This window comes from Mirounga leonina, unplaced genomic scaffold, assembly GCF_011800145.1.
Source record: "Mirounga leonina isolate KUSES-001 unplaced genomic scaffold, KU_Mleo_1.0 Mir_418, whole genome shotgun sequence".
NCBI lineage: Eukaryota > Metazoa > Chordata > Mammalia > Carnivora > Phocidae > Mirounga > Mirounga leonina.
In genome coordinates this window covers 10,734,032-10,743,987 of record NW_023270739.1, presented here as the reverse complement: position 1 = coordinate 10,743,987, position 9,956 = coordinate 10,734,032, and the positions used below count along the sequence as shown (strand labels likewise).

Here is a 9,956-nt window from a genome sequence, read left to right as displayed (position 1 = left end):
CTTTTGAACTATGAGATTTTTAGCATCTCAAACACTCTGCACCTTAATTTCATTCATTCATTCATTTAACCAATCTTTATTAAGCTCTATTTTTTTTAAACAAACACTGTCCAAGGTACTAGGAATATAACATTGAACAAAACAGACATAGTCACTACCTTCATAAAGCAGGTAATCCAGTGAGGAGTAAAGATCATTAAACAAGGAGTTGAGGCTCAAGCTGCTGTGCACCCAAAAGAGGAATCGGGGCTTGGCGTCCCCTCCTCACCCCGGGCCAGGCCCTGCCCCACCTTATTCTTCCTGGTTGAGATGGGCTCAGCCAAGAGCGCCCCAGTCACTCCGGCGCAGTCTCCACCACACAACAAGCTTCTGGCCTGAGTGGCAGACTCCCGTTCACCTAGTGCCGGCATCCTGCGCACTCCCATCCAGGTGGAGAGCTCTCCGCAGCCAAACCTACCAGCAGGGAAGCAGCTGGAGGGTCCCAATCAGTCCCAAGACTCAGATCCCCGCTCTCCTACCCTTGGCATTGCACGGATACCTATGAAGACCAGCAGCGGGGAACCCCCAAGCCCACTGGTGAAACAGCTGAGTGAAGTATTTGAGACTAAAGCCCCCAAATTGAATCTGCCCCCAGAGCCTGTTCTGCCCTTAGAGGCAACTTCATCTTCTGAATTGGACTTGCCTCTGGGCACCCAGTTTTCCCTTGAGGACCAGATGCCACCCTGGAGCCAGACTGAACTCCCCTCCAAGCAGGTATTCTCCAAGGAGGAAGCAGGACAAACCTCAGAAACCCCCATGGCCAGCCAGGGCTCGGACAAGCCCTTGAGAGACCCTGAGACTCCCCAATCTTCAGGTTCTAAGCACAATAGATGGGAAGCAAATGGCAAGGTACTAGGGAGATCTCCCCTCACAATCCTACAGGATGACAACTCCCCCGGAACTCTGACACCATGACAGGGTAAGCGGCCTTCTCCCCTGAGTGACAATGCTAGGGAGCTAAAGGAAGGGGCCATTCTGGGAACTGGACAACTTCTGAAAACTGGAGGCCGAGTGTGGGAGCAGGGCCAGGACCAGGACAAGGAAAATCAGCACTTTCCAAACTTGGTGGAGAACTAGGCCAACTATGGCCCCAGCACTGGCTTCACTGGGGGTCTAGTGATGTTGCGTCCCCTCAACCCCATCTTTCCCTGGGAGACTGGAAAGGCTTGTTGTCTTCAACTACCCCCCCCAAACTCCTAGCTTGGGGACTGAGCACTTTCTTGGGCTCTCTTTGTGTCTCCTGTGTTTCTTGTACATTAAAGAAAGTGGTTTTAAAAAAAAAATCATTAAACAAGTGTTAGCAAGAAATTGAGACAAGCACCAGGAGATGGAAATTACAGGATTAAATGGGAGCATGGAACAGAATCATCGAACCTTGTTTTGGGACTGGGGTTAGATTTCCCCTGAGAAGTAACATTTAATGTAAGCCATTAAGAATATACAGCAGTTTGCCAGGTGAGGAGCATCTAGAACCAAGCTTATGTGGTTACCAGGAAGATTAAACTGGATAAAATAATTTAGAAAAATGTTATCCTCATGCTCTCATGTACCCCTATGGATTCAACTCTTTTAGACTCTACTATCATTTATGGAGCTGCTCTGTGCTCTGTGCTGGCTTCCCATATCTTATCTAATTTATTTATGACAACCTCATGAAGATGACTCAAAGTGCTGTCATCTTTTAAATAAAGTGACAAGAACTATCCCATTTTGGACGACATTATGCAGAGTGCAATGGGAAAACACAAAGAGAATGAAATACCTTTGCTAATAGTATATTATGAAATGATAAGCCATTATGATTACCATTACTTTCTTACATATTTGTGTCTGGACACAATGACTAATGTAGCTTGCAGTTTCATTAATATTCTAGATGCTGAACTGTTGCTCTTGAATTTGTGGTCCTGCAAGTATTTTCTTTTTCGTTCTTACAAGAATTCTGTCCATTTAGGTCTCCTTCCCATCTGCACTTATGCAACTGATTTTTGGAAATTAAATGGACACATTTCATGTTACCCTACAAATTTTTACTTAGTTGACTTGGACATTTTATTCTAGTCTGTCAGGATAATCTTGAGTTCTGCTTTTGTCATTCACGTTAGCTCTTTTTCATTAGATTTGATCTTTTCCCTTCTGAGGTGTGAGATTCATCAACTAAAGTAATAGTCCTACTTTATTTCCTTTGCTTCTGCTGACTCCAGGTTGAGCAAACTGGAGTCACTGCTAGCTCTCCTCTGTCTCAAGCTCCTATGAAGATATAGGCTGAAGCAAGATTCAATAAGCTTCTCCCATCCCTTCTCATTGGTGAGGTTGATTATTAAATCTTACTCTCACACTCTGGGATTTGATGGCCCATTCATACCTTTTGGGTACTTCCTTTTGCTCCTGATTATGTCAGCATCCTTAAGATGACATGCAGACATGCCCCTTTCATAGGACATCACATTCCATATCCTGACCTCCCTACCCCCTCACCCTATCACTTCCCTATCTGTGTGCTAAGAGTATACTCCCCACCCCAAATACTTAATGCTTTGCAAGTGGTTTGGCAGAGGGGGACATAAAAGCAAGGAAATAATTTTGTTCACATATTTGACATGAATTATAATTACTTACGCTTTTTATAGAAATCTCATTGTTTCTTAAAATCATTGCATTCATTAAAAATTTTATGCATGCCACACATGGGTGTAGTATAATACTTTGCATCATTTACATCATCAGTGTGCTTGTTTCCACTTATTAAAGCTTCATTTTTCAATATTACTCTACTGTGTTACCTTATGTTCCAAAATGTTCTTTAAAAAATGTATCATTGCCTCCAAGTAGTTCTTTGAAACACAAAAGTCATGAAAATAGTAATGATATTATAAATGTAAACTGTGGAAAGATCTCCATACAATGCAGAGTGAAGAGAAATTTAAAATAATATTACAAATTATGGAAAGGTCTTCATATAACATAGAATGCTGAGTAAATCTCCAGCCCAAAACATGGAAACATAAAATGTAATAATACATATCTGAAAATGTATTTTATTGGACTTGCAATCCCATTTGCTTCTGCTGCCCCAGGAACTGTCAGTTTTAAATCCTTGCAAATACTGACAGATAGCCAAAGAAATGCACCATTTTCAAATAAAATAGGAACCTCTTTGGAAATCCAGTCACTTTTTCCCCTGTCCTTGCACCAAATAGCACTTGCTAGTATGATTTAAGTGAATTGTATATCCAAATGTAGAAGAGAGTCCAAAACTCCAGAGGCATTATTCAAAATATATACAGATCACACCATTGCTGAAAAACCTGTTAAGCTAGTCAAAAAGGTAATGAAAACTGCAAATTCCTTAATCCAATAACTTTTGGATACTACATACTATCAATGGTAAAAAAAAAAAATGTGAAGAGAAACTATGAGGTGTGAATTTCTAGCACAGAGTTTGCTTTACATGTAGATCAAACCACTGGTTTGCAGAGTATAAATCAACTCCTTGAATACGTGCAGGCGTATCTGACAGAGCCGTGTTCAACAGCTCATTATCACTGAAAGCCTGTGCCATAAGCAGACTTTTTTCATTTAAGAGAAAATTATTTGGGGGCGCCTGGGTAGCTCAGTCGTTAAGCGTCTGCCTTCGGCTCAGGTCATGGTCTCAGGGTCCTGAGATCGAGCCCCGCGTCAGGCTCCCTGCTCCATGGGAAGCCTGCTTCTCCCTCTCCCGCTCCCCCTGCTTGTGTTCCCTCTCTCGCTGTGTCTCTCTCTGTCAAATAAATAGATGGAATCTTAAAAAAAAAAAAGAGAGAAAATGATTTTGTGAGCCAAGAGGAGGACAGTACAAATACACTGGGACCCTTACCAACAGTGCACATATATTTTCTTGAATATTTTATTCAAAGAGACTAATCAGTAGCCAACAGTATGCCTCTCAATTTTGATCCAAGGTTGAAAATACCAGGGAAATTTTTACTGTGACTGAATCATAGCCAGTATATGTACATCTTTTCACTGCGACGTGTTGAGCAATGGTTAGTGAATACAAAACTCTATTTTTTTTTATACTGACACATAGTGGTTGATAAAAAACAAAAATTGATTTTTTAAAGTTAGGAATAAAAGAACATTTCTTTGTAACTTGATCGTTTCAATTACTTAGAATGAACTAATATACTTCAAAATTGGAGTCAGTATCTTGAATAAAATGAATCTATCATTTCAGAGCTAAAGGATTATAATTTCAAATGTTTAGGACAGAATATTAGAATTTCTTAAGAAGAACAAACTGTGAGGAAATCTTTCAATCATGATGGCTAATAATTTTCTTCTACTGTCAGAGAAAGAAACTGATGATTTATTATTGATAATGTTTGAAAAATCACATCCTGATGCTGCCACAAACCATTTAGAAATATATTCCAGAGACACATTCAACCAAAGAACGAATTGGTATTCATCTTTCCAGTTGAAAGATAAAACTTTGTTTATGGTGTATTTATGTCTAATGGAACATGAAAAGCAATCTTTAGTGATAAATCTATTCTTTCTGAGTCAATGTTTTATTTGAATATCCAGAATTATCCAAATATCCTTATAATTGTGAATTGGAATCTTCCAATTTAGAAGGAATAAAGAGTAGGAAATATGGTTGTGGGATCTGGGACGTGTCTCAAGCTACTAATTATCAAGCTGGATATGAGATAAAAATTGGTGTTCTGTTTGCAACAAATGAAGTGCTCTGCAAATGCTGAGAAATTGCGGCTCGTGCTAGCAATTCTGATCAAGTTCAGAAAGCCTCCCACCCCCAAATCAGGGAATTACCCTGAATCACAGACTGTTGACTAAGTGAGTATCAGTCCTCAGTTTTGCCATTTCTTTTTCCCCAAGATTGGAACCTCATCATTGATTTTTGACCCATGACTCAATCTACTGTTGCTCACTACCTGGAACCTTGATAACCCTACTTCCCTTACCGTGTTGAATATCCTAGAGCCAACTGCTTGAATTTTGGCAGTAAGAGGGACTACTGTGTTCCTTTGAATATGAATGTCTTGTGTGCTCCTTCTGGAGCTCATTAAAAAAGACATTCTTCTTTTCTCTTTCACTGCTGATGGTCCTTCCATGTGGAGGTAGCTCAGCTAGTAAAATACACCTGGCCTTAACTACCCTCCCTTATCAGATCCATGAGTTCTGAAGGAGAAAGTGGGCATGAGTGAGCCAGTGCCTTCCTCCTGTTTCCCCTTGGGATAATGCCAAACATGGAATAGGAGCTGCTGTCACTTGGCAACCTGGCCAATGTCCATCACCACCTGTTGACAAGGTGGATGGACCTGTCTATCCTAGGGCCCAGTATCAGGGATCAGCTGGCCTGCAGATGTGTCATATTTACAAGCATCAACTTTTCTTGGGAGTGAAAGTGGCATTTTGGCTCTCTTTGCCTTTATTTTCACATCTCTCACCCAACTCGAAGGGTTAGAAAAGGAGGCGCTATTATTTAGCTTTGTTCAGATTCTAATACCAGCCCCTATTGCAGGATCAGTTTCCCCACTGTTGTCCCACCTTGGGGACAGAAGGAACCTGAACACTCTTTCGGCTCATTTCTTCTCCCCACCTGCTGGGAAACAGAATGTCTGGGTCTCAAAGAAGCTCCAACTCTGGTAAGGCTGACAGGTAGAAAATAGCCTCTGCCTATGGTGATTTAGCCAGTTATGGAAACATTTAGCCAGTACCAACCAGTCCAAATATCCCCATCTTGTCTGTAAGCTATTGGAGTCCATTTCAAAGGGCTTGCTGAAATCTGAATGCATCCCTATGTTCCACCAGCCTGGTAGGTAAAGTATCAAGAAAGAAAGTGAAGCTAGTTTGCTCCGAAATTTTGTTAGTAAATGCTACTAACATTTAGGTAAAGCTAAATCCTCTATATTTTTATGACCTCTGTGTCTGGCATGTCTTGCATACTCAGCAAATGTTTTGACTAATGAATAGATTAATCAATCATATAAACCATTGCTAACTCCTAATAACTATCTTCTTAAGTTATAAGTGTTCACAAGCCATCTTTTTAACAATAATTCTTTCAGTTGTTTCTTGTTCTAATTTCAAACTCCAATTGTAAGAGGAGGGATCTTCTTTTTATCTTTTTGGTGAAACAGAACAATATTTACCTTTCCCCAGCCTTCCAGCCTAGCTGACTTTCCCAATTATTTTTTAGCAGAAATGTTGATCCATCAGCATAGACACATCTGATCAATACATCCTGTGCCCTGAGACAGAATTATTCCAGTCGTGAGAATTTGAATGCATTTAAAGCATATTAAATGCTCTCTTATTATCACCTTTTATCTTCTGGGAAGTATCTGGTTAAAGATAGCTTTTCTACCATTTATTGTTAGAATTATTCCCATTGGCAGTGAAGGCAAGTAGGAACTGAGTCATTTGCTTTTCTCCCTTTCATGTGTTAACATTCCAATGTCTGCCCTAAGAACTGAGTCTCTACCTTTGTCTCCTTTGTAGTATTTTTTACAACTTGCCTAGCCTCTGCTCTTCCTGGCAATATGCTTTCAGGTTCCATAATTGGTTGTTGTTCGGCTATGGTTCCTTTCTTCTGTATTTTGTACATACGCTTCTATCCAAATGACAGCCTAGGGGACACTTGGTGAGGTCACCGCCTTTCTCTGAGAGCCCACTGCCAGATTTAAGTTTTGTGCGAGGCCATCATCTTCCTTGACTGAAGTTGATAGGAGAAAGAATGGACACCTGGGAAACTAAACTCTTTCTCCCAAGAATTCAGAGCTGAGATGGGATTGCTATTTGAATCTAGGTTGGCCACTTGAGTGGAGAGATTAGGACCTCGGAAGTTATGAAATGGAGCCTAGTTGGATGGTACACCATCACTTGGTGAGAGAAGAATGGACAGATGTACAGAATGAAGCAGAGAGTGCACCAAGGAGATGAGTTCCTGATGGAGTCCTAGCAAATCATGGCAGGATAATTTCCGGAAATTTCAATGTGTATTCTTGCTCTTCCCTGCTCCCATTATGAGGCAGGGGCTAGACTCTTGCTACTCCCTTGACTGTCCATGTGACAAGGCAGAAAGCAAATACAGCTTGACGGGAACACAGAGAAGTAGTGTAGGGCTGCGGGTAAGAGCAAGAGTCTCGAGACAGGCCATCTGGTTTAGAAGAATCTGTCACCTCCTGGCTGTGAGAACCTAGGCAAGTGACTTAATCACTCTTGCTGACCCATCTGTAAAATAAAGATAATGCTGCCTACCTTGTAGGGTTATCATGACAATTAACCAAAAAATGTAACATCCTTATAACAATTACCATCATGTCACAAAAGAACTAATATGTGCAAGGTATTTTTATGATCTTTGTTTGTTTGTTTTCCAAAGCCTGAAACTAATTCAAGGGCAGTGCTATGTGTCCCCGAGGGTGAAACAGAGCAAGGAGCATCTCTGAGGAAGCCGACCAGGTAGAGTGAAGATTAGAATGGCCTGGAAGAGCAGTGGTTCCTGCAGCACCCTGACAGTGTCTGACGATGGGGCTGGACCTCAGACAGGAGGGCTGCCTTGTGAGTCTGAGAAAGCAGGACCCCGCTCCCAGGTCTCACCAGAGGTCCCCATGTCCAGAGGCTGGCATGGAGGACAGGAGGCTAGCTGCTTCCCAATTTCTATTCTTTCCTTCTTCCTGCTAAATTTTAGCTGGCCACCCATGTCAAAGTGGCTGGATCATGTTTGTACCAGAGGGAAAGAGACTTCTATCTTAATCAAGTCTTTGCTATTTTGTTTTTAATTTTTGTATGCAGCCAGATTCAATCCTGTCTGGTTCAGCACGAAAGCGACAGATGCTTCCAGACGTGAACTACCGATTGAGATTGGGAAACATGGAACAATGGGTGGAAACTCACGACTGCTGACCAAAACCTGGAGAGGCCTCTTCTGTTCCTTGGTGCCCCCTTGGACAAAGGTGGGCAAGGATGTCCCCCAGATAACCAAGATTTTCTATCCCTCCAACCTGGCAAGATGGGAGAAGCAAAACCAGATGTAAGTTGATGTAATATTTCTTATCTGAGTTTATTGTTTGAGATTAAAGAGGCTTAGCTGCCCTTGGATTTTGTGATTTATCCTAGAGCCCTTTAAATAGATTCCTCTTTTATTTGATTTTTTAAATTTAATTCCAAGTGATTTTTTTTATTCGCACTCAAAAGGACCCTACTTAAGACACAGACCCTACCTGTGCAGACGCATTAATTTCTCAAGGTGTCTCTTCCATCTCTGGCTAGAAATACTTTATATTGTCAGATTTCATTTTTAGGCTTCTTCTAAAGTGTTTTGCTTTTGTGAAGAGTCAGTTCCTGGGATCATGTTCATTTTTTGCCTCACATTTGACATCTGCATTATCAAAGTTCCAGGCCTGGCGGGGGGGCGGGGGGGCTCCCTGCCTTCACCCCCTGCTGACCTGTTTCTCTTACTTCATTATCATTTCCAGACAAGTAGTCAGTTGCTCCTTATTGATCTAAAACAAGTCCAGAATGGCAGTTCTTGCTGCTTCCCTCCCCCAGCTGGGCAGGGAACTGTCAGCAAGGCAAGCCAAGAATTTATCAGCAGTAATTCTTCCAGCTGAATTAATCTACCTAAAGACAAGCCACAGCTCCTTGAATCTTTCCAATGTGGTTTTTACATATGTGGAGGACTATAGAAGAGATTCTTAGGCATAGTGTGGGCAATACCTATGGGAAATGCCTTTGTGACTTAAACCATCCACAGATGCCCCACTTTCTTTGAAATTGGTTGACCTTGGAAACACACTGAAGCCGAACACTGGGGAGAAGGAGCTGGAAAGAACACAGAGGGAAATGGGCAAAAGCAAAACTCCTGGGTGAAATGCAAACCCCCTGCTTTGCCAGTGATTCACTCTGATTCTGTTCAAGCCACTCGAACTTACTGGGGTTTACTCTTTCCATCTATAAAATGGGGATAATAATCTATCTTCTGGAGAGCTCACAAAATTGTCTGGTACGGTGTTTGGAAACATAATTAAGTTCTGTTTAAATGTATATACTATTGTGGGGGCACCTGGGTGACGCAGTTGGTTGAGCGCCTGGCTGTTGTTTTTGGCTCAGGTTTTGATCTCAGGGTCCTGGGATTGAGCCCTGAATTGGCTCTGTGCTCAGCGGGGTATCTGCTTAAAGACTCTCCCTCTGCCCCTTCCTCACCCTCCCCTCTCCCCATTCTCGAGCACAAGTGCTCTCTCTCTCTCAAATAAATAACTCTTAAAAAAACCCACACACACATACAGTATTGTTATGATCTTAATGTGCCCAAATCCCAGCCTCCCATCCCCATATTAATTACTGTTCCAGCCAGGCAAAAGGAAAGAGAGGAAAGGAGACCAGCATGCGCTGGGCACCAAGAAAACACTGAATGCTACAAAGGATATTACAGGTGTGCTTTCTTTTAACTTTCGCGCCAGCCCAATGCGGTGCATATTAACACATACTTCTGCGTTCACTTTGCAGACAAGGTTCTGGGAATTGAAGTGATTACTTGCTCAGAGTCTCATAATGATAACTTTAAGAGACAAAATTCAAGTTCTAGGTTTACTCCGAAGCTGGTGTATGTTTGTGTATACTGTTCACACGGAGGGCCCTGGAAAGGCAGTAGGGAAGGAGAGGGTGGAATTCCTAGGCTGTCTTGTTCTAAGGTATGTATTTGTGTTTATTTGTTTTCTTCAGTAAGGACAATATCTTTATGGCATGACACGGATTTATGGAAATGGAACTCCAGGGAATTTACACCTGTAGGGAGTATAAGCTCCATTTATAATTGATCTGTTCACTGTCATCCAGGAACCCAGTTAGGTCCTAAATTCACATCACTGCTCTGCTCAAAGCCCCCCAATGGTTTGTCATCTCACTGA

General features: G+C 41.8%; 1 pseudogene; it reads left to right on the top strand.

Moving 5' to 3' along the window:
- The first annotated feature begins 309 nt into the window (after positions 1–309).
- Positions 310–1,211, top strand: LOC117998514 (annotated as a pseudogene).
- Positions 1,212–9,956: the final 8,745 nt, after the last annotated feature.